Genomic DNA, 26,772 nt, shown 5'->3' with positions numbered 1-26,772 from the left:
TGATAACTGATATCACGGAGCTAAGAAAATCACAACCTAAATGCCTCTAAGAAGGGACAACAGAGAGAAGTGAGGTGATTTGCCACTGCTGAACCCTAAGAGGCATAGCACTTGGCGACATGGAACTCTGAGCTCAGATGTAGGTCCAAACGCAGGAGGTATGGGTTATTTGTTCATAGGAAGTTGGAAATTTCCCACATACCTGAACCCCTCCTTCATTCAAGGCAGCTAAGGGGTCTACCTTCCTCCCACAACTCCTAGAGGAACAAAGTATAATGTTCTGGATAAACAGAAGCCTAAGAAGAAAAATGGGGAAAGGAGCTGGGCTTTAAAATAAGGGCATAAAAGCAAATGTCCACATGCTGAGCTGTGTGCCCTTAGCCCCCATCCTCCACTCTGCTCACAACACCAGCAGCCAAGTGTTTACACCACTGACACTACTCCTAGCCTCAGGACAGAGGATTGAAATCCTTATCTGGAGAAGCTGAACAGCTCCCAGCAGAAATACTTCACATAGACATACTGGGGGACTGCCTGATGGAAAATCTAGGTCACCTGAGTACCTTAAAGGGCATTTCACCAGCCGACAAGGCTGCCCCCACTCCTCACCTACACACAAAGCCACCACTCAGTTTATCAGAGCTTCACTGAAATATGACTAGACATTGAGGGGTCACCAGAAATTGAGAAAATCTTCTAACACAAAATAAGTATTCTAAAAAATAAACTGAAAACAAAAAACAGAAACAATACAGGATATAGAAGAAAGCTACCGAGAAAAACCATACTTAATATCTTCAGAGGCATGGGAAAATATTGTATCTATGAAAGAAGAATAGGATGTGATAAGAAAGGAATGATCAGAAAACAAGAAAGATATTTTGATTTTTTAATGATAATTGAGGAAATGCAATAAAAATATTGTAACAAGGAAATCTCCTAGAAAACAGTTTTTAAAAAGTCAAAGATACAAGAAAAGGGAGAATATATAAGAAAATAAGATCAATCTAGAACCTTGCTACTCAAAGTATGGTCCACAGACCACAGACCAAGCCCTGGCATCCCTTGAGAACTTGTAGAAATACAGATTCTTAGGCCACACCCCAGATCTATTAAGTCAGAATCTGCATTTTTATAAGATCCCCCAGGTGATTTGTGTGCACACTTAAGTTTGAGAAATTTATAGAGGAGATCAATACATTAGCTAGGATGCTTCAAGTTTCAAGTAAGAGAAACCCATCTCAAACTAGCTTTGAAAATAAGGACAGTTTTTGGCACAAAAACAAACACACAGATCAATGGAACAGAACTGAGCGCCCAGAAACAAACCCACACATCCATGGACAGATAACTTTCAACAAGAGAGCTGAGAACACACAACGGAGAAAGGAAAGTCTCTTCAATAAATGATGCTGGGAAAACTGGACAGCTACAGGCAAAAGAATGAAAGTAGACCATTATCGTACACCACACACAAAAATTAACTCAAAATGGATTAAAGAAAGACTTGAATATAAGACCTGAAACCATAAAACTTCTAGAAGAAAACACAGGCAGTACATTCTTTGACATCTGTCTTAGCAGCATATTTTCAAATACCATGTCTGGCCAGGAAAGAGAAACAATAGAAAAAGTAAACAAATGGGACTACATCAAACTAAAAAGCTTTTGCACAGCCAAGAAAACCATCAACAAAATGAAAAGACAACCTAACAATTGGGAGAAGATGTTTGCAAACCATATATCTGATAATTAATATCCAAAGTATATAAAGAACTCATTCATGTCAACAACAAAAAAACTAACAGCCCAATTAAAAAATGGGCAAAAGATCTGAACAGATATTTTTCCAAAGAAGTTATTCAGATGGCCAACAGGCACAAGAAAAGATGTTCAAAATTGCTAATTATTCAGGAAATGCAAATCAAAACTACAATGAGATATCACCTCACACCTATTAGAATGGCTGTAATTAACAAGACAAGAAATAACAAGTGTTGGAGAGGATGTGGAGAGAAGGGAACTCTCATACACTGCTGGTGGGAGTGCAAACTGGTGCAGCCACTATGGAAAACAGTATGGGGATTCCTCAAAGAAATTAAGACTAGAACTACCATGTGATCCAGCTATTCCACTGCTGAATGTTTATCCAAAGAACATGAAAACACGCATGCATAAAGATACATGCCCCATATATATACGTATATATATATACCCCTATGTTCATTCAACCTAAGTGCCTATCAAAGGATGAATGGATAAAGAAGATGTGGTGTATATACACAATGGAATACTACTTAGCCATAAAAAAGATGAACTCTTGCCATTTGTGGCAACACAGATGGACCTTGAGGGTATTATGCTAAGTGAAATAAGTCAGAGGGAGAAAGTCAAATACTGCATGATCTCACTCATAAATAGAAGATAACAACAACAACAAACAAACACATCAATACAGAGATTAGATTGGTGGCTACCAGAGGGGAAGTTGGGAGGGAGGAGGGCAAAAGGAGTGACTTGGCACATGTGTATGGTGATGGATGGTAATTAGTCTTTGGGTGGTGAACATGATGTAATCTACACAGAAAGAGAAATATAATGATGTACACCTGAAATTTATATAACGTTATAAACCAATGTTACCTCAATAAAAAAATGAAAAAATAAAATAAAATAAAAATAAAGACAGTTTTTATCTAAGCAGTGGACTAGAGACAGGGTGGGCTCCAGTTTTTATTGATCGAACTATTTATCCCTGTCATGAAGGTCCCATATTCTCTTAGCTTCTTGATTCTGTTATCCACAGCTCCATCATGACCCTCTCTGTCTGGTTCCTCTGGTGTCATAAGATGGCTATAAGCAGCAATTAAAACAAAATATTTCTTTGTTTATAGCAAGCCACAGGGAGAGTCTGTCTTATTTCTTCCAGAACATTGTAGAAGCCTCTTTTCATTTATTATTATCTCAAACCAGCCTAGGCTGCTCATCCCTGAAATATTGACTTGTGACAAGGGTAAGTTGACCATGATTGGCTGAAACTGATTTTATGGGGTGAAATATATGTTGTGAATAATCTCAATATCTGCTACATTCAATTTAAGACCAACAGAATTTCTAGAAAGAAAGAACAAAGAGAATGAAAAGAAGAGATTTTATCAAATAAATAACACAAGAAAATTTCCTAGAACTTGAGAGCATCTATCTATAGGCAAAATGAGACCACTGAGTAGCCAGCAAAATAAATGAGAAAAGATCCATTTAAAGAACTCTCATGAAGTTTCAGAACACCATAAATAGTGAGAATATTCTAAAATTTTCAGAGAGAAAAATACAGATTTCAATCCAAGGAATAGGAATCAGAATGGTATTGGATTTCTCAGTGGTTCAATACATATTAGAAGATAGTGGAGTAATGCCTTCAAAACTCAAAGGAAAAAATCATAGTTACATAACATAAAGATTTATTTAAATGATATGATTAACGCATTTGAGAGAGTATTCCCTTGGTTTAATCACGTGGGTAACTATTATTCTATTATTCTACACCCAGCTGAACTATCAATAGAGAATGCAGATGGAGTAAAAACATTTTCAAACATTCAAGATTTCATAATATTTTCTGTCCATCTGCCTTTTTAAGAAAGATAACAGAAAATGTTGTTCACAGAAATTGGGTAATAAATCAAGAAAGAGAGAAAATTATTGTTAGGCAATAATTGTTTTGGGGCATTTGGGAAGAATAGCTATGGCTACTTGTATAACTAAGCAAATGAAAAAGGAGGAAGAGAGATCGTTATGAATACCATGCAGAAAAGTTTTCATGAAAGGAAATACCTAACGTACAGCGTGGTGACTGTAGTTAACAATACTGTATTGTCTACTTGAAAGATGCTAAGAGAGTAGATCTTAAAAGTTCTCACCACACACACTCACGCACACAAATGATAACTATGGATGAAGGATGTATTAACTAACTTTATTGTAATCACTTCACAATATATACATATATCAAATCATCACTTTGTATACCCTAAACTTACACAATGTTACATATCAATTATATCTCAATAAAGCTGGAGGGAAAAAAGAAAAAGCATATACTTAGCACTTTAATGAACTTTATTGTCCATAAAAAAAGATAAGAAATATAAATACCATACATGTATTATTTCAGCAGTAAATAATATTAACAGTAAATACTGGTTTAACAAATTTAACACCAACTGTTATGTAACTATACTAGAAGGATCTTGCCCAGTGAAATGGAGATGATGGTGTTGAAGAGAAAAATCCTCAGCCTCCAAAACAGGTAGTCAATAGAAACAGCCTAAAACTAAAAGACCCAGAAATAGTAGTATATAATTTTAAAATACAGCATTAGAAACCATCAGAAATAGTAGTATATAATTTTAAAAGTAGTATATAATTTTAAAATACAGCATTAGAAAGGAAACCTATGGAACAGGAGATATATTTGCAAATTATATATCTGATAAGGGGTTAATATCCAACATATCTAAAGAACTCATACAACTCAATAGCAAAAAAACAACCCAATTGAAAAATGAGCAGAACTAAATAGACTTTTTTCCAAAAAAGACACACAAACGGCCAATAGGTACGTGGAAAAGTGCTAGACATCACTAATCATCAGAGAAATGCAAATCAAAACCATGATGCGATATCACCTCACACCTGTTAGAATGGCTGTCATCTTGTCTTATCTCTGACAAGAGATAAATGCTGGTAAGAATGTGGAGAAAAGGGAACGCTTGCTCACTGTTGATGGGAATGTAAACTGGTGCAGCCACTATGGAAAACAGTATGGAGGTTCCTCCACAAATTAAAAATAGAACTATATGATCCAGTAATTCCATTTCTGGGTATATATCCAAAGGAAACTAAATCACTATCTTGAAGAGATATCTGCAGCCCCACGTTTATTGCAGCATTATTTTCCATAACCAGGATGTGCAAACAACCTAAGTGTCCATCGACAGATGAATGGATAAAGAAGTTGTGGTATATATATACAATGGAATATTATTCAGCCATAAAAAAAAGGAAATTCTGCCATTTGCGACAACATAGATGGATTTTGAGGGCATTATGCTAAGTGACATATGTCAGACAGAGAAAGACAATTACTGTATGGTTTCACTTACATGTGGAATCTGAAAAGACCAAACAAATAGAAACAGAGAACAAATTGGTAGTTGCCAGAGGTGGGGTTGTGGGGAAATGGGTGACCGTGGTCAAAGGTACAAACTTCTAGGTATAAGATAAATAAGTTCTGGGGATGTAATATACAGCATGGTGACTATAGTTAACAATACTGTATTGTATATTTGAAAGTTGCTAAAAGAATAAATCTTAAAAGTTCTCATCACAAGAAAAAAATTTGTAACTATGTGAGGTGATGGATGTTAACTAAATTTATTGTTATAATCATTTTGCAATATACACATGTAAATCATTATGTTGTATACCTTAAACTAATACAATGTTGTATGTCAATTATATCTCAATAAAACTGGAAAAATATAAATAAATAAAAAATACAACATTAAATAGCATACAAAATAGTATAAAAGAGTAGAAAGAGGCTTTCTCTGTGGACTAGGTCTTGAAGTAAGAGTAATGAGTAAGTCTGATATTTTTCAAAATCAGACTTTCAGAACATAAGTATTATTTTACTATTAATATAACTTTTATTTAGATCAAAGTATAGTACTTTGATCTATTTAGCACCAGTTGATTCAGATGCTTTTACTATTGCTAAAAGAAAAAAATTAACAGGTCTAAAGTCAGCAAGCTTCCTACTTACTCATTAAAAATTCTCTGGCTGCTAGAACCTACTTATGTTGTTTTTCAGCAACCAATATGCTACTACCTTGGATGGTGCAGGAAGGCAGAAATGTGTTCTACTTTGTGTTATTGACATGGATGTAGGTTAAGAAGAAAGACTAGAAGAGAAAGACTGTGTTGATTCATTCAACAAATAGTTATGTTGAACTCTGAGGGTGAACCACAAAACATAATGCAAGATCTCTGTTTTCAAGGAACTCATATTCAATTTCAGAATTCATACTGAATTTCAAATTCAGTTACGTACTGAATAGTAGACTACTACTAAAATACGCACCACCATTGGTGAATCTCAGAGACATTATGTTGAGTGGAAAACACCAGACAAAAGCACATACTAAAAGATTATTTTTACATTAAGTTTAAAACTAGGCAAAATTAATCTATGGTGGAAGGAAGTCAGAATTTAGGTTACCCTTGGAGGGAGGGATATGAGTGGGCATGGTGCACATTTCAACCCCTCTTCCAGCCTCATTAAGTAGATGCAAAACATCTGGAGAGAGCAATAAGCTAATAATCAATGAGATCAAACTGTGCAATGTAGGCAAGGTTAACTTGTAGGTCAGAGGGATTCTCAAACTCTTTTTCATACCAATAGGCATTTGAATGAGAACCCTCTCATGACGTGAGAAATTGTGGGGCAGGGTCACTCCCAGATAAGGTAAGCTTGAGTTATTTTTCCTTCCCTGAGTTAAAGCTCTAACTCCTTCCCAGAAGTAATCATAACATATCAACATGTCAGATACTTGGTTGAGGGCGTTCAGAGAAACGCTGCACAAGCCACCCTCATCTTCCCAATTGTATAATGAAAAGGTGACATTTTTGAAAGTGATTTAGTCCATGGCTTTGTCTTCGATAGCAGCAACAAAGGAACTCTACTGTAAGCCTTTAGTTTCAATTAATCAGCTGAAACTGAGCTGATGCTTTTGTTGCTTAAATATAATATTGTACGGCCAAAACACATGTAGAAAATGCCCAAAATCTGCCTCTGGTACTCTTTCCCCAAATTCAGATTAGAACCAGCCTGAATCCACTATGTCCATACTGTCCAGATATCCTCTTACATCTAATCAATTCCCTCTTGCTCTAGTAATTCCAAAGTGCTTTTCTTAATAGATAGAAAAAACTGGCTTTTTCCTAAGTTCCAAAAATTGTTCTCATTTTGGCCTCCAATTTCTGAGAAATCCAAGAAGTGAAGAAATTCACTCAATAGGGCTTTTAGCCGGTGCTCTAGAAGGTGACCACCTCCACCATCCCAGATGAGGTTTAAATAACACCAACTACACATTGTGTGACTTGGGCTTCCTTGTAGCATGGTGGCCTCAGGGTAGCAGGACTCCAAGAGGGTATTCCCAGCAAGCAAAATGGAAGTTTTATGCCCTTTTGTGGTCTGGCCTCAGAAGTAACATATCCTTACTTCTGTAATACTCCTTTGGTCAAAGAAGTCACAAGCCCACCAAGATTCAAGGAGAGGGGAAATAGATTCTCTCTCTTAATGGGAGAAACGTCAAAGAGCTTGCAATTTAGCACTGCTGCGTGGAGGGAAGAGAAAGTGCCATGTGGACCACATTTGGGAAGTACAGCTTATTCACATAAATTATCCTATCTCTTTGCTGCCAAGTCTGAGATTATCAAAAACTCAGGGTTGGTGATTCTCCTACTTCTGCCATTGAGACTCTTTGTACAGCTGAAAAATTAAGGAAAGAAGGCAGAAGAGATCTTATTTAAGTGGCACTGTGATTTACCTAATGGGAGTGATTTTAGTAGAAGAAAAAAGGACTTGAATCTCCAAAAAGATATTTCCCCCAACATTCTGGTGAAACCTGAAGTACTCTTCTTAAAGCTTAAACTCTTTAATTCAAGCCCCCTCCATCCCGTCACCTCCCTCCCCAGAGAGGTGGTGGTCAACATTTCTTACTTTAGTATGAATTAAGAATTAACTGAGCCATGCAATAAGATGTGATAAAAGACTGAGGAAACAGGGTCCTCTGCCTAAAGTGGGATCCAGAAACAAAGAGAATCAGAAACACCATAACTTCTTCTTGGTTTTGTCCGTGGTATTCTGAGGAAAGACATAAGGCAAAGAAGCAGGATAATATAACCACGTGTTCAACCTTGTTGGTTCACACCACTCCAATGATTTGCAGTGGCTTGTCATAATCTAAATTTTAAAATAAGCTTCTGTTAAGAGTCAAACTTCCTCTTAGAATAGAAGAATCTGGGGACCTTTTTGTATTGAGCTTTTCTGAATTATGAAAGGTGGGTTAAAGACATATAATTTAAGCCTAAACCACGGCTTGAAAAATGCTTTTCTCCCCAAAGATGGAATTCAGGGGGAAAATTGTTTTAAAATAAAATTTTCTTTTCCTGGTTCCTTCTTTAGAAAGAGCCAGAAGCATGAGTTTAGGTAGAGAGAGGAGGGTCAAGGGGACGTCAAAAATATTGCTGTCCTAAGCCACTGCCCAAGTACGAGATGGAATTCCATAAACATTAAGAGTCACATTCTTTTTTCTAAGGCTGTCAAGTTTCCTAACGCTGAAACAACACCATCTGATGGTCACATGCCTATGGTTTGGGACCGTGAATTGATGGGTATGTGAAGGGGGAAAGGAAAAAAGTTAACAAGGAAAGTTTCCTCCTTTTCTCTTTCTGCCTATCTCCCTTTACATTCATAAAACAAAAAAGGAGAGGGGAGGCACACAGAAAGAAAAACACAAACAAATTTGCAGACACCATCAGACTTTTGGAAGTTTCCAGACACAAGATGCAATTCAGTGAAGCTGTATTCTTCCATTGCTTCAAAATTCCTGAGTCTTAAGGTTTGTTTGTAGAGTGGCTCAGCAGGACCTGGGAATCCTCTTCCCTGGGTTTAGTTGCATAAAGTACCTCTCAGTGGAATCAGCTGCTCATGTCTAGCTGCTCATTCAGATCCAAATACTTGGGTGTCATCAATCACCAATGGCCACTGGGTGCTTGACAATCTCAAAATCCATTGGCCAAATTCCCTGTGGATTGATTACAACCAGAGAGCCTACAAGTGATCCCCCCACCAAAAAATCATGAATTGAGGAGTATATCAGCCAGAATTTAATAAAAAAAGTAGAACCACCAGGAGATAGCTAATAAGGGATTAATTACAGGGATTTGACATTACACAATTGTGAGAGTTGGTTAAATAGCCAACACGAGGCTATACCTTCTGTGTCTGGTGCTGAGGTCTAAAGTCAGCAGGGCCGGCAGTCAGAAAGGCAACATGGATATCAAGGGGAGAAAATAAGGACAAACTGGAACCTGTAATGATGGGCTAGAATCCTCAAGAATAGGTTAGAACCTCTGTTGTTCTCACATCTCCTCGAAGCCTCCACCTCCAATAACAGAATGTCCTGCAGGAGGAGATGATATTATTCATCATGGAACTAGATTCTCAGCTGGCCCGGGAGGTGGAACAGCTGAAGGAGGATCCAGCAGGAGCAGAAGCAGCAGTGGGAGCTGCAGGACCAGCTATCAGGAAGAGCCTGTGGATAACTGATGGCATATGTGAGCAGCTATAGTGTCTTGTGCCATGTGCAGACCTTTCAATCACAAACAGAACATGGCTGTTGCTTCATTCCACCTCCTGAATCTTTCACAAATTGTCTCTTGCGGCCTATTTTAACCCAGAACTATGCAAGGAAGGGAATTCTGGGGAATGCAGTTCCAGCCAAGCTAAGTAGACACAACACACCCCAACTTGATTGGTTTTCTAGCGCCACCTGCCACCCACCACGCTGGCTTCACTCGACTGTCTTCTCTGCTATATGACAGGCAAGGGAGAGAGGAAGAGGACAGAGGAAGGAAGGGGAGAGAGAAACAAGAGAGAGTGGGCAAGGTGCACTATCCAGAGTGATTGAAATAAGAAGAAAAAGGAAGTGCCTCTTGGCTTCTTGTGACACAAAGAAGTGATGGATACTCATAGCTAATTAATTGTCCAGGCATGGAACAAACTTCATTGCACCGGAACCTCTTAACTAAAAGGCTGCTGTGAGCCTCCAATCTACTATGGCAACGCCTATTAAACTAAAGTCATCCAGTGGGAAATAGAGGGTCTGGCATCTCCGCTACCTGACATAGCATATCTACCGAGACTGAAGTCCTTGCAATGTCATCCAAAACCACATGCCAGGTGAGTATATAATAAATATTTCATCCTAGGTTTGAGGAGGACTTTTGAAATCATTAAACTGAAAAAATAAAAACCTTCTCTAATATTTTGAGTATTTGATCACATTTTCAAATATAGTAACCAGCTGTATCTACTCCAGTCCTCCAAGTCCACCACTCTCATAATGGATCCCATAGTTCCAGGCTTCTTGGATTCCCTGGGGATCTGAGCCAGTTCCCCAGGAAGCCCAAAAGATAATAGGGAAAAAGAATCAATGACTGCATTTATGCTGTATACGCCAACCACTTGGTCCTCATTAGCCTGTGTCCAATTACTCTCAGGACATGGGTCACAGCTTATTTTCATATGTCCATGACACTGTGACTCATGCTCTCATTGAACTTTCAGGCAGGAAATCTCTATTGGTGGTAAATTACAACAAAGTGTCTTTCACTTTATTACCTCATGACAAAAATAGGCAGAAGAAGAGCACTGTTGTTCACATGTACGGGGTATGGTGGAAAAATGGAATCAAAGAAATGTGAAGGAAAACAAATGTGGAGCTCTCTCTCCAAAACAAATATGGCTTCCCATAAAAACTAGTCAATTCTGCACACAGTGTGAAATTTAGCCCTCAAGGTACGTGTGATTACATGTAGGGAGCGCCAAAGAATAAGAGATGGTCTAAAAGTGTGTGACAAAAGGGTTTGAGAATGCCCAAAAGTCTTAGGAAGATAGGTGGACTGGCAGTAATTTCAAGGATGCAGGTCTAAGGTGCCATTGTAACATAGTCAAGAGAAACTAATCAATTATATTGACTCTCAGATGGAGGTTTGGAGAAAGGCAATGGAATTCAAGTTAGTAAGTCTTAGATCAACTGAAAAAAGTAGTCCAAAGCTGGCAGGGTCCATCAGGAAGGCCCAGAGGAGATAGGATGATATTGGCTTCATACACACAAGCACTGTTGGTTCCTATAATGGTTGAAAGCAATGTTTCTCAAAGCGTGACCTCAGACCAGCAGCGTCTGCATTATCTGGGGACTTGTTAGAAATGCAAATTCTTACCCCTTTTGCCCGTGCATGCAAAACTCTAGGAGAGGTGGAACAAGATCAAGGCAATTCTGATGTATACTAAAGTTTAAACCACTGGTTTAGAGTGTGTGGATTTACCTTGGCTCAGGAATACTGCTAGGATGAAATGACTTTTCGTTCTGTTTCCATGGACTCCAAACACTCAGTAGATAACTTGGCTTCCCAGATAGCTAGCTTGCTTTCAGCGAGCAAGTGCCCTACCTGGACTGCCTAAGGCATTCCAGTCCCCTTAGTGTTATATTTCCCAAGCTAAATTAATAAATTAGTACTCTGATTTTTATAGATCAGTCACCTGTAGGATGTTTTTGACCTGAGCCAGCACTCCAGTCTAAAATCTGATGCTAACGAGCCCCGTTGACAACACTGCCCTCTGGTGTTTAAGCACTATCAAAATGGAAAATGGGAAGCTCTTTTAAAGCAGAATCCCTATATATCAAACAGAAAAAAGTAGGACTGCTCTAGCAGAGGCTAGAGTCTCCCCTTCACAGCTTCTGAGATGCACTCCCCAGAGGTCTCAAACTCCAGGGTCGTTGGAAAGCCAAGTATCAGAGAAACATCTCTGGGGAAGGCTTCCCAGACCAAATAGGACTTGAGATAGGCCTGGAAGGATGGGGAGGATACAGAGAGGCAGAGGGGAACATTGGACACTTGAATGAAGGAAGCCATGTGAACAAGGTTCTGCAGAGGAAGTAAGGAAATAGTGAGACCATGTTTTGGAGAATCTTCGACTCTAAATGAGAGAATTTGCATTTGATTCGATAGACAGGAGGAGCCAGTATAAATGTCTGAGAGGACAGGTGAGATGGCAGGCAGGTCCCATCACTTAGTAATCCCTGATTACTAAGAGTTCTGTGGATGCCATGATGTTGGTTGGCTGAGAAATCTCACCAAGCGATTACAGGAGGTCTTTCTTGGGTAATCTTGAATCCTGAGCATTCTCCCTAAAAATTCATTCAATATTTCACCACTAACTCCACCAGGGCCTCAAGTTAACACAAATCATCCAAAGAGCATTGATTTTCTTTTTAAAAATCCAAAAGGGGAAGTTAGAAAACTTTGAAAGAGCTACGACTAGCCTCTGGTAGTTGCCTCCTTCACAGGTCACGCGGAAGAGTAGGGGAAGCATCGAGACGAACTGGTTTTCAGTTCCCCCTCCACCTCAGGCTGTTTGGCCTTGGGCAACTTAGTGAACCTTTCTTATTCTGCTTCTTCATCAATAAAATGGAAACAACAACATCTTATCACAAAGTTGTTGTGAAGATTAAATGAGAAAGCAAACACAAAATGTCCAGCACAGATCCTGACATATAATGGGGGCTCAATAAATGTAATCTGAATCTAAATATGAAAATTCTGGAGGCAAATACTACATCTATTATATCTTAAATGTTCAAAATTCTGAAGAGAAGAGAAAAAAAAAGGTTAGCATCCATTGCCTAAACCCACATCACAGCACGAATATTACATCACCGTTAACCACAGATATTGAAAGAAATTGGGGGAGCCTGGTCAGCACTCCAAATATTATCATTTTATGAGCATTTTCAGCCAAACCCAAAAGAACAACAATGTCTACAGCAGAGCAGTGGTGACTTAGCCCCCACCTGAGCTGGGTGCGTCCGCAATGAACGAACGAGGTCCTGTGCCAAGTCAATACAAAGCTCAATCAAACAGGAGCACGTTTGTTGCCTTCACGTTCCCGTGGCAATCATCTGTGATTGGCTATCTGGGATGGCTCACTTTGTACTGCCAGAATGAGCTCATGGAAGAGGCAGGTAATTTGAATGCACCCATCACCCCTAGATAATTAAAATCCAAAGCAGATGAGAGAGCTCCATTCCACAGACGTGAGTCAGCAAACTGTGGCTTCAGCAAGGAGTTCCTAGTTTTTTTCTGGAAATATTTGCTGGAAGGCCAACAAAATGGAGTAGTCCTCCCTAACTAAGCATCCAAAGCCATACTGACCCGAGTGATGACCAGGAGAAATGCAAACACATGACAAAATCCAATAGAAATGGGGCCAAAGGCAGCCTAGTGAGGCACATGGAATGAAATAGTAGCTCTGTTGGGCAGAAAAATACAAGAGGCAGCCACTGTTTGGGGCACATGTAAAGAATGCAGACATCATTCCTGTAAACATACCAGGTCAGAGGCAGGCATGGCTGCAGAGATCCCAACAAACACTTTACTACTTGGCTCATCAAAGTCCATCTTCTTGCATGTGCTTTTGTTCTATCTGCTCCTTTCTTCTCTGTTTGTTTAAATTGCCAAAAATTTCAAAAAATCACTTTCTTTAGGTGCTGAGATTATGTGTATTCCTTCTTTCTTCTCTGCACTTTTTAATTTTCTACATATTACTTTTACAATGAAGAAAAACACTTTTTAAAACAGCAATCTTACAGTCAGTGATATTTATCCCCTTTGTTTTAGAAAGACTTGTTTTTTTCACTTTTCCTCCGATAACTCTGGGCCAATATTGCTTCCCCATCTGGAATGTCCACTTGCTTCTTTGCTGCTAGATTCTCCCCTCTGTCGATGCCTGTTGGAGTTCTACACTCAACATGAAGCCTTCACTGACTGGTCAGCCCAGAGTGTCATGCCCATCTCAGAATTCCTACTACCACATTTCCCAAAGTGTGTCCCACATTAATTTTAATTCTCTAATTTAATTTTTCAGCTTAATTTTCTAGAAGAGTTCCATGAATAAATAAGTGTGATAAATGTTCCCTATTATATCCATTTTTTAGAAAGTCACAATTCACAGTTGTACATTAAAGGCTCTGAAAATTCCTGTAGCAAGGCAACATTTTCTGCTTTTCCCCACCTTACTTTTTTTGTTTCTTTTTCACACACCAACATACACAATACTCATTACCATCTAAGGAGTAAACCACAAAACTCTCTTTGGAGAACACTTTTCCATAGCAATGCATTTGAAACTCATTCCTCTAATAAATCCACTTTGACAAACACATTTATCAGAAATTAGCTGATCTTTGACTTATTGAAAAATCTAGCAGATTAAAGAGAGTGTTACAGCAAAATAAAATCTATTGAAAATCATAAATTCTTTTAGCTCTTTCTGTGAAAACACCAAGAACTCTGGGTGATGTTGTTATATAAGGAGAGACTTCATCGTTATCCTCTTTTCATAGGATAATCACATACTACCTTATATTGTAAAAGATATTGATAATTATCTTTTCATAGATAGGTTAGGAGAAACCATTTCCTCCCCATTTCTGCATTTTTACCTTGACTAATAAAATAGGAACTTCAGGTTTGGAGAAGGAATCGGGAAAGTAGGTATTATTCCCTACCTCTATGCCCTCTCACTCCTCTCCCAAAGGAAGTGGAATAACCCATCTTGTCAGTGAGATTAAAAGACTTTGACTCTTTCTGAGATCTTCCTTCTGGGACCAGTCAACTTGTAGTGCAGATTCTCCCTGGTGGGGAGTGAGCTCACTGAGACAGGGCTTCTGCATCTTCAGCTGTGAGATGGGCATGTGTCTACTGGATAAGAAGGTGAGTATATTAGGAAGCTAGATTGCAGCTGCATGTAACCATGTTCCCCAGTGCAGACTGACCAGCAATAAGACTGATATATTTTGTCCTAAACTGAATTCCACATCTATTTCTCCACTAGTTCAGAATCCCAAGGAGGAATATGTAGCGTTAGAATCTGCAACATAGACCCCAACAAATCTGAGAGCACAGGCCACCTTATATCTCTCTATCCCTCATTGTACACGTGCCACTGCCTTCCACCAAGATGGTGCCCAATAAATATTTATTCAGCCAAGAATAAGTAGTAAGAAATTAGTATTTCTGATGAATGCCCATACCTCAAAACATCTGCCAAATGATATGGATATCTGTTTCTGAGTGGCCCAAAAATGTCATGGACAAAGGCACAATTCTAGGTATTTTTGGACATGATAAAGCAGAGAGAAGTTCACAGTAAAAGCTAAAAGAATTTTCAATTTTGTATGGATTATATTTATGCTCTAACTCTCTTTATCTGGCTGGATTTCTAAATAAGCCACAGATCTGCTAATGACTGATAAATGTATGTCAGACCAATTGGAGGATTTGGACATCTTGCTAGTCATAAAATCTCAAGCCTTTCATTTGATTCCTCATACTAGTCCAAACAGCTCCACGAGCAGGTGGTGCAGGACAAGTTGAGACTTGAAGACACTGAAAGAACTGTTTTTGTCTAAAATATCTAATCCACCGGAACACAATGGTGCCTGAAATTCCCACCACTGGGGACACTGTACTAGGTTAAAGTACCTTGGTGCATCCACATAGATTACAGATAAATTAGCCAGCACTTAGCGGGGAGCAGACTCTGAAAGAAAGGAATGGAACTGACAACAGGGAAGGTTTCCAGGGCATGGGAAGAGTAAGCATTAGATACAGTATGATGCTAGAGACTGTGGGCTCTGGAGACAGACTACTTGATTTCAAAGCCCAGCTCACCACTTACTGGCTCTGTGACATTAAGCAAGCCAGTAACCTCTCTGTATTTTATTTACCCATCTGCAAAATGGGGCTTGGTGAGACACAAGTGCACCAGAACAGAGCCCAAACAGAATGTGTAGGAGCTATACATTATTAGAAAGGAAGGAATGAAGCACGAGTTACTTTTTAGGAAGAGCAAGTCAAGGTAGCATCCTAAAACAGTGAAAGTTAGGAAAGGATGCAGATAGCTCTTAGGGAATTCACTAGGAAGAAGAAAAACATAATCAAAGAACAGCAATGACTTCTGCCATCTTTGTGTCACTCACAAGTTGTTGAAGCTTTTATAATGTGTTATCAGAAAATAAAGGAAAACTGGGGTCCAGGCCAATGGCTCTTAACTTCATTTCAGCTTATTTGTTATAGACAAGAATTTGGATAAATCACGTACCCCATCTAAACAGATTTGATTCTTAAGCAAGTATCATGAACTCTTCTATAATACAGTTCCATTCAACAAAAATTTGAGTACCTAACATGTGCAAGACAGTTTTCTAGTTCCCCTTTAAGAGACACAAGACATAGCCTATATCAATAATAAGCAGATGGTGAGTGAGGTCAGGGAAAGAGTAAAGAAAATATGTTCAGAAACAAAAAGAACATGGTAATGATAATAAAAAGTAAGAGAAACATCTAAGTGAAGAAATAAAATAATTTTGCAAGGGTTGACAACTCAAAAAGAAAGAGTGTATATTTCCTAGAGGCATGATATGCTCTCTTGCAAAGAATATGTCTAGCTTTCAAACAGCACAAGTAATGGAATATTGTCACAAGCCTAAATGAACAAAAAGCAAATGCCAGTGCCAAGCACAGTGCCTGAGACAGAAGGTACTCAATAAATTTTTGCTCAAAATTGGCATAAAAATATATATGTGTGTCTGTGTGTTAACTGTTACATAACATTTAGCTTACAATGATTAGACATAATGTCATAAGATCTTGGACTTCCAAGGGAGACAATGGCTGGCCTTAGGAATGGGATCCAGTCTGTGCCTCCAACAAATAAAATAAAAATAATGATCTAAAGACAAAAATTTACACTTGGATTTTTTAGTTCTGGAGGTGAAACGGATTTGCAGAAATTCTTATTCATATTACCTTAGTTTGGCTTCACCTGAAGGCTGACCCTGAAACAAAGACTTGGGTTCAGGTAGTTTATCTGGGAGGTGTCTCCAGGAAGTGATAGTGAGGGGGTGGGGAGGATGAAACAGGAAGGAGCAAAGCTGACAGCAGGAGGTGTTATCGAAGTCACCTAGCAGAAGTTATTCCACCAGGCCTTCCTGAGAAACATTCAGAATGCTTCCTCGGATTGTCCATCTAAAAGATAGAAAGCTGGGGCTTTAATCCTCCTGCTACCCTCCCCACTCCCACTGGAGTTGACCCCAAGTTCAATAACCCCACCTGCTGGGGCTTCACTGGGAGCTTCCAGGTGTAGGAGAATGTCCTAGGATAGAAATCAGTAACACACCAGGAGGTGCTTTAAGGGGGATGCTGATTGCTGGAGGAACTGTCCATCACAGCTGCAGCCAAAATTCAAGGTAGGATAAAGGAGCGTGATGTGGGCGCCAATGGTGGTCTCCCACAGTACCTTTGCTGTATAACTTTATAAATATATAAATTATTGCATAGACAATAATCAAAGGTCATTGGATACTTGATGTCAAAAGCAACAGCAAAACTATTCCTGTCTCTGCAAATACCCCTCTTCCACCTTACTAGAACAGTCTCTTTCCTTCTTCAATATGCTGTTTATGATTCACATTTCCTCAAGAGTCCTCTCAAACTAAGTTCACCCACAGCAAGCTCTCTACTCCAGGACATCTCTCCATCTACTGTCTATATCTTGTACTTCATTAAAATAGCATGAGTTGTTATTACTGGTTTGAATTTAGGAGGGTCAAAATATGTTCTCTAAAACAATTACCTATAATAAAAGCTTGTTCCAGCAATGTCAGCTAGCATACAGATTTTAGTACAATTTCCTTAGAGTAGTATATTAGGGTAGCATTAGCTGCTGCAACAAATGCCAACATATATAATGGCTCAAACATGATAGAAGTTTATTCCTTGCTCATGTTAACTACAAAATGGGTGCCTCTGATTGGCAGGTTGTATACTTCCAAGGCATGCTGAGGCCTAGCCAATCAGAGACCCAGGCTCCTTCTATTGTGTTGCTCTGCCATCTTCAACCTATGGCCTCCTAGGTGACGGGGCTCCTCTGTATCAAGCCAGTAGAAGGCAAAAGAATCCAAGAAGGTCACGTGGACGAGTTATTTATGGACCTAGAATTTAGTCACATGGCCACACCAAACTGCAAAGGAAGCTAGGATATGTATTTGGTCAACAATGGGTTGTGGTCAGTCTCAGTCACAGCCAGTATTGTAGAGCAGTTTTCCGACTTTCTGTCAGAATTCAATGTATATTTTCTTTGTATATTTGGTTGTGCTTGATTTGAATGCAGCAATTGGAGACTGGAATTAAGCCTCTCCAGACTTCTCCAGAGTCAAGGATCATATGGACCTTGTTAAAAACCCCTGTTGAAATACTTTTCACACCATGTGATGCTCTGTATGTGTGACTGTCCCACTGAACTGTGAGTTCTTTAGTGACTTGTATTAGTATATAATTTTAATTTTTGAAAATTTAACCATGCCTGGTATAAAGGAGCACTTATTAAACATTTATGAATAAATGAATGAAAGAATTTTATCTGTCACTCTCCAGAGTTATTATTGCTAGCCATTGCCCATATATATTAAATATCATTACTTGTTCTGAGTAAGACATTGTCATATAGGTATTATTATTTAGAAGTGGGAGGATAACTGAAGCTAAGACCACATTCTGTGTTCCTCCTCTTGGCCTCTAAATATTGGTGTGCCCTAGGGTTCCAGTTTAGGCCATATTTTTGTCTCTGCGTCTACTATATCCCTATGTGATCTCATCTAGTCTTTTATCAGTTATCTATTGCCACAATAATGCTGTGTAACAACTACCACAAAACCTCAATGCCATGCAACAATAAACATTTATTTTTGCTAACAAATCGATAGGTTGTCTGGGCAACTCTACCAATCTGCGCCAGGTTTAGCTAGTATCTGATGGACTTACTCCTGTGCCTGTGGTCAGCTGGAAAGTCAGCTGGGGGCTAGCTGGTCTAGGATGGTCACAGCCGGGACGACTCAGCTCTGTTCCATTTGATATCTCATCCTCCAACAGACTAGCTTAGATTCGAGTTTGCTCCCATGACAGAGCCAGGGGTTTGAGAAAGAGAGGAAGCAGCAAAGCCTGTTTCAAAACTACACAAGCTAATTCTCATGATCAAATAAAAAATTGAAAAAGCAAGAAGAGCCAGGAAAATCCATCCCAGAAAAGAAAAGTGATGAGAAGAAAATAGCTCTCTTAGAGAATAAAACATATTGTAGAGCTAGAATCATTAAAACAGTGAGGATCAAGTGAATAAAATAAAACGCTCAGAAACAGAGCCCAAAAGAGTGGACTTTAGTTTGTGATAAAGATGGTGTTTCCAATCAGTTTTCTCAAGAAGAACTATTCAGTAGATGTACTTCGGGCAACTGACTAGCCTCCTGGAAAAAAAACAGTAAGATTGCATCACTACATCATATCTTTCAGTAAAACTCTAAATGGATCGAATGTATAAACTTTAAAAGGTAAAGAATAAAAGAACAGTGGGTAAGATGTTTATAAATATGACAGAAAATCTAAAATCCCCACAAAAGAAAAGATCAATATATTCAATTACATAAAAATCAAACATTTCTGTATGCCAAAAATAAACACTATAATCAAAATTTAAAGAAAAGCAACAAACAGAATATATTTGCTGCTCATGTCACTGAAAAAGAACTAATTTCCTCAAGAGAAAAACAGGCAAAAAATACACATACAAAGTTTGCAGAAAAGAAGATAGCAAAAAATTTCCAACCTCACTCATAAAATGAGAAATATAAATCTATAATGAAACACCTTTTTTCTTACAACAGATTGTCAAGGATCAAGAAATTTGATCTCCTTCTGTGTTGACAGGGTATGGAGCAGCGATTGGCAAAAGTTTTCTGTAAAGGACCAGAGAGTAAATATTTTCAGCTTTGTGGACCATATGTTCTCTGTTGCGTTTACTCTGCTGTTTCAAAGCAGCTGTAGACAATGGGCATGGTTGTGCTCCAACAAAATTTAATTTACAAAATCAAGTAGCCATAGTTTGTCTACCCCTGGTGCAGATAAACAAGCATTCACCCCATATCGTGGCGTGGGACTGTGGGTGGGTACCACCTTCATGAAGGGCAGTCTGGTATTATACGTCACCACTTAAAGGACACATATTTTTTGATCCAGCAATTTTAATTCTAGGCTTGCATCTCAAAGGTACACTCACACATATGTGAAATGATATAACAACAAGGATATTCATTGCAGCCAAAAATTGGAGACAATTTAAAGGTATGTATACTGTGGAATAATATTCAACTGTTAAAAATATGGAGGCCTGATTTACTAACAGGAATGAACTCCAAGGTATAATGCTGAGTGAAAAAAAGCAAGATGCAGGACAGGACATAAAAGACACCATCATTTGGGTGGGAATGCATGCACGCACATACACACATTTATAAATGCATGAAAAATTACGGCTCTATTCCAGTATGACCTCATCTTAACTAATTCTATCTTCAACAACTCTATTTCCAAATAAGGTCACATTCTGAGGTACTGGAGGTTAGCACTCCAACAGATGGATTAGGTTAGCACAGTTCAACCCATAACAGGTAAGTATGCGATCACATTAGCATTTTCACCTAAAGGTTTGGGCTTCCAGTCTGGGGCTGCTCCAATTACATCATACTTGTACGTCAAGCCTGGTCACGACAACTCAGCCATGTGTGACCCATTATTTGATCGTAACCCCATATTTAACCTTAATTATCATTAACTTAGCCATGGCAATTCCAAGAGAGGCCCAAACCAGTCCCTCTTCTGTGTGATGGCAGGCCCAACCCTGGCATGCACACAATGCAATCATTCCTCTCATTTGTAGTTTCCATCTTGGTTTCGTGATTGTACAGTCAAACCATAGAGCAGAGAAACTATCTCCACGTAGATAAAATTTTCATTCTTGGAGGTGGGGGAGCAGAGGCGATGTAAAAACTTTGTGGGCAAATGTTTGTTTTAACATTCAATACGAGGTATATATAATTGTTATTAAGAAAAGTTCTGAATTTTGAGAGATGACACAGAGGAGTAGGTTCTTATTCCAATATGTTGGCTATCAGGAGAAAGGGAGCATAGACATGAATCATAATTGTTCCTGGCTACTAATCAAAAGGTCACATGAAGTCACTGGAGGCACACCTGTACAGAGGTGCACCATAAAAACTTCCATTCTAGAAAGAAATGCTAGGAAGGTGCAACATCATGAACAAAACTCTTAGGAATGTGGGTGGCAGATTTTGCAGGGATCACCAGTGGATAAACAATGAGGCAGAAGATAACGTGTGCTCATGATAGTCATTAAAGGAACGAGGCGAGAGTTACACATATGAGTGAAAAGATGAAGTGACCACCCCCCGCTGAAAAATGTTGTCTGTATCTACTCTCAGTAGTCTTCACATGGTCCCTTTCTCTAGCTAATTGTTTTCCTGATCCCACGTTTAGGTTCTGAACATCCCATGCAGCCGTTTGGGCCAGAGACTTGCTTCATTATCAAGGTGATGTCATGGGCTCCTGGCAATCAGGTCACCTATTAACTTCTCCTGCCTGTCTTGAACTTCATGACCCATCACTTGGCCCTGATCTCTGGAAACAGTGCACACTTTGCTCCCACTTGCTTGCCCAACCTACTGTTGCCTGAGCTAACCTAAGCCCTTTGATCTTTCACACTGTGTTCTTGCAACTATCAAACATCTGTGTGGTCCACAAATTCTACCTCTTGTTAAGTTTTCTAGGCCCTTTGAATCAAGCAGTTTTCTTTAAACCAATAGTTTTTGTACCCTAACCATGCTGCATGGGATTTAATAATATTGGGCTAGTATATTTCTTTTAAATTTTGTTTTCAAAGCTGGGCTTACAGCAGAAAACACATGCATGTAGAAATAGGTGTCACATACTGCTTCTTTATGGCTTCACATAACAGTCTTGAGAAGTAACTGCTTATGTAGCCACACCTGCAAATAGTTAGTACACCAAATTATGTTTTACAGTTGGGGTAGATTTGTTGCATTAATGGTCCCAGTTATTCACCTTTAGCTGTATACATGCCGTTTGCAACCTTGCAGTATCCTCCCACTGTGACTCTGGGCTGGCCAAGCTTCTTGATGTGGCCAGTAGGTTGTTGTCAGACATGTTGCAGAGGCTTGAGACAGCACTTGTGTGTCCTCTCTCCCTCTTACTCCTCTGTCATTGCTATTAGAACATTCCTGGGCTAAGCTGAAGGGTGAGACATGTAGAGAGGATCTGAGTTGTCTTTGCTACTGAGGCCATCCTAGATCAGACACAGCCCACAAATCCCCAACATGTGGGCAAGTCCAGCCCAAACCAGAAGAACCACCCAGCCAATCTGCAGACTGAATACATCGTATTTGGGGCCACAAGTTTTAGATGGTTGGTTACTGACACAATACCTTCCAAAGTATCTTATCATACATAACCCCATTTGCTAGCAATAAATCCACTAGAACGTAAATTCCATGAGAGCACAGATCTTGTCTTTTGGGTCAATGATGTTTCCTAAGTACCTAAGACAGTGCTTGATACGTAGTAGGTTTTCAATAACAATTTATTGAATTAACAAATGAATAAATAAATGAAAATAATAATGGTAATAGTAATAACAATAATAGACACAATTTATTTAAATTATGTTATGTTCTAGGCACTCTACTAGGTGCTTAATCAACTGCTTCGATTCTTTTGTCAACCCTGTAAAGTAACTATTATTTATTCCATTCTAAAGATGAGAGAATTGAGGTTCAAAGCAACTGAGCAACTTATTCAAGATCACACATCTCAAAAGTGTCCCATGCAGGACTCAAATTCAAAACCCATGTTATCCGCAGAAAATATAGTGTACCGAATTATTTAAACTATTTCATAGATATATCTTCGAGAACTTGAATGGCTTGACTGAGTTTTAAAACAAGTAAATTACAGAGGTGAACGTGGAACCTTCTTCCATGCCCACTTGCTTTCCAATAATCATAAATTTGGAGCCAAGTGAGCACAATCCTAAGGTCCTTCTACAAGAATATGGAGTTATATTCTGAGAATTTGACTAAAATCAGAAGCAAAATTAATAAAATAAGAAACATACAAAGAAGTTTTAATAAAATTATTACACAATCAAGCAAGACATGGATATAAAACCTAATTGATATTGTTAATAAAAGTAACGAAAGAGATATGAGGGACTGGATTCACATGGAAGTGAGAAGACATGTCTATTTTCCTTCTTACATTAAAAAGAAGGAGATTTTAAAGAATGTAAATTAATAACAGGAGTAGAAGTAAAAAAAAAAAAAAGATCAAGAAGTATATTAGTTAGGGTTCTCCAAGGAAACAGAACCAATAGGGTGTGTGTTGGGGTGTGTGTGTGTGTGTGATAAGGTATTAGCTCATGTAATCTTGGAAGCTGGCAAGTCCAAAATCTGTAGTGTGGGCCAGCAGACATACAGAACCTCAAGGAGAAAATGAAAAATTCACCATTATTGTAAAATATTTTAATATACCTCCCTCAGTAAATGATAGATCTACAAAAAAAAAGTAAAGAAATGCATTTGAACAGCACAATTAATGTTTCATCTAATGGATGTAGAGAAAATATTGTTCTCAAAAATGAGAGAATACACATTTTTCCAAGCACACAAGGAACATCTATGAAAACTGACCATGTGCTAGACCTTTCTTTAAAGGGCCAGATAGTAAATATTTTAGGCCTTGCAGGCCATACAGTCTCTATCACAACTATCAGCTCTGCCACTGGAGTGAAAGAAGCAATACACAATATGTAAAGGAACCGACATCGCTGTGTTCTGATAAAATTTTATTTACAAATATAAGTGGTGTGGATTCCTCCTCTAAAGAAGAGAAAAGGAGGGGACATATATTAATTTATTTTGTGTGACTAACCCAACCCAGACACAAGAACAATATAAGAAATAAGTCAATTTCACTGAAGATCCTAATGCTAAAAAAAAACTGATTATCCATTAGGAGAAAGATAAAATTGCATCCAACCTCACCCTGTACACAAAATAAATCTCAGATAGATTATAGACCCAAATGTAAGGGGCAAAATAAAAACATTCAGAAGAGAATATGAGAGAATATCTTTATGATTTCATGATAGAATATTATTTCTTAAATAAGATGCAAAAATATGCAACCCATAAGAGAAAATATTGAAATATTCAACTACATTTACATCAAGAGCTTCTATTCAACAGAAGATACCATAAAGAGAGGAAAAAGATAAGCCACAAATTGGGAAAAGGTATTAGTAGCGCATACAATTCGAAAAAGAATTGGTTTTTATGATATATAAAGAATTTCCATAAACGAATACAAGAAAAGATAACAATAGAAAAATAGGAAAATGACTCAAACAGGCCTCTCATAGGAGAGGAAATATGAATGACGCACAAACACATAGAAAGTTAATCAACTTTATTAGTAATTAGGAAAATAAAAACTAAAAGCAAACTAAGGCACCATTTAATACTTATAAGATTGGCAAAATTTTTAAACTTGGCAAATACTGAGTGCTGGAAAGGATATGAAGCAAACGAAAATCCCATAAACTGCTGGCCAAGTGTAAATGAATAGAATCCCTTTTAAGAACAATTTGTCATTAGCTAGTAAAATTGAACATTTTATTCTCTACAGCCTACTGTATTGGTCAGGGTGAGTTCAATTTGCAATAATCAACCCCAACTTTCAGAAACTTAATACAATAAAGGTTTATTTTTGCTCACAACATAGTCATGTGAATACAGTGGGGGTGGGTGGTAACTAATCCACACAGTCATATGGGGAAAGAGAGTAAGGATTGCTGCCTGGAAGTTTTCATGGGCCAGGCCTAGAAGTAGCAAATATGACTTGCTTACATTTCTTTAGCCAGAACTCAGTCAAGGCTTTACCTAACTGCAAGAGAATTTGAAATAACATAGTCTGTATTCATAAGAAGAACCAAAGAACACAAATATTGGTGAGCACTAGCAAATTCTGCTACCCCCAGCAGCTCCATTCCTAGCTATTTACCCTGCCTGACCAACTTTTGCATAGGTGCAGTATTATATATACAATGGAAGTTCATGGTATCATTGCTCTTGATGACAAAAAACCCACAAAAACTAGAAACAATCCAAATGACAATCAATGACAGAATTAGACAAACTCAAAATGAAGGAGGGAGTAGGAATAATTTTAGGAGCAAGCTGCTTCAGAAGGCAAGAGGATGGAGCAGAGGATGGTCTAAGATAAGAGCAGGAATACCTTACACATCAGAGTACATAAGTAGGGAAGCAAATAGACTGGCAAATTTCATATTTAGAAGATGTCATTCTCATTAGACTGCATCTACTTTCTCTGTAAAATATGAGGCAACTTCACAAGCTGAGATGCAGTGAGGTGGGGATGTTGAAAAGAAGGTGTGAAATAGTCATCTCTGAGCGTTGGAAACTAAATTTACAGGGATATGTGGTAGAATTGTCTGGAAGAATATGAGTGCCCATTTGAGATTTGTGTTCATAAGTTGAAGTGAGTCCAGACGACAATGCCATTTCATTTTATCCAGCCATGTTCAGCTCCTTGTGTGTAAAGAGGGAATGAATGGATAAGTGGGCCTAGCTGGGGTGGAGTTTTGCAGAGGAGTACAATGCAGGAGAGAGAACAAGAGCATCAAGGATGTTTCCTGAGAACAATTGTAATTCTATACCATGAGATCTAAGTTAGATAAAGAGAGAAGTAGCAACCTGAAGGGGGTAATAAATGATGAAAAATGGCAGATGAAAAGAAGCCCTGAGGAAAGGTGAGATGGAAAGGTAAAAGCTGATGTTTGGAGTATGGGAGATTTGAAATTCACATTTCAGAAGGGCTGCAGTTGCTGTTGACGACAAGGTCCAGTTAATGACCATGATGAGGTGGCTGGGATACGATTAAGGAAAAGGCCATTGCATAAGTTGAGGAGGCAGGGTGTCAGAGTGATCACCTATGTCAATAGTGGAGCAGCCAAGATTTTTAACAAGAGTACTTATGGAGAGGGAGACAGTGATCCAGGTGCTACCATAAAAAATGAATAAAGTAGTGTGACCTGAGGGATAAAATATTGCTATATATATAGTAGACAAATGCTTAATATCCAGAATACATAAACAACTCCTATACATCAGTTTAGAAAAAAAAAATAAGCCAATATAAAAATGAGCAAAGGCTGTGAATAGGCAATTCACAAAAGAAAAAATGGCCTCATTCAATAAATATATGAAAAAGATATGTTCACTTGCAATAGGAAAATGCAAATTAAAATGACATTACTTTTTTAACTCCTTAGTTAGCAAAAAAATAAATAAATAAGAGCTTGGCAATATAGAATATTGAACTAGAGGTGAAAAAATGTGTACTCACAGTTCTGGAGCCTGGGAAGTTCAAGATAAAGGTGCCAGCCGATTGGATTCTTGGTGAGGGCCTGCTCCCTGGCTTGCAGACAGACACCTTCTCACTGTGTCCTCATACGGCTGAGAGAGAAGGAGTTCCGGTCTCTTCCTTTTCTTATAAGGGCAGTAATCCCATCATAACTTCATCTAAACCTAATAATCTCCCAAGGCCCCACCCCCAAATACCATCACATTGGGGGTCAGGCCTTCAACATACGAATTTTGGGGAGCCAAACATTCAGTTCATAACAGAGTCCAAGGTGGGTGGCGAAACCTCACAAAAACAGAGAACTCTGGATATATGAGAGAAGTTTTTCATTTTGGGGGGAGGGAGGTCACAGGTATCATTGAAGGATGCACTTGTAAATCTTCAGCATGCGGATGGTATTTAAAGTCATGTGACTATATGATCTACAAGGGAGTGAACGCAACTAGAGAAGACAAACAAGCATCAAGTCCAGGAGTACTACAGCCGAAGAAG

This window comes from Diceros bicornis, chromosome 19 (assembly GCF_020826845.1).
Source record: "Diceros bicornis minor isolate mBicDic1 chromosome 19, mDicBic1.mat.cur, whole genome shotgun sequence".
NCBI lineage: Eukaryota > Metazoa > Chordata > Mammalia > Perissodactyla > Rhinocerotidae > Diceros > Diceros bicornis.
Note: the sequence above shows the minus strand (reverse complement) of the source record.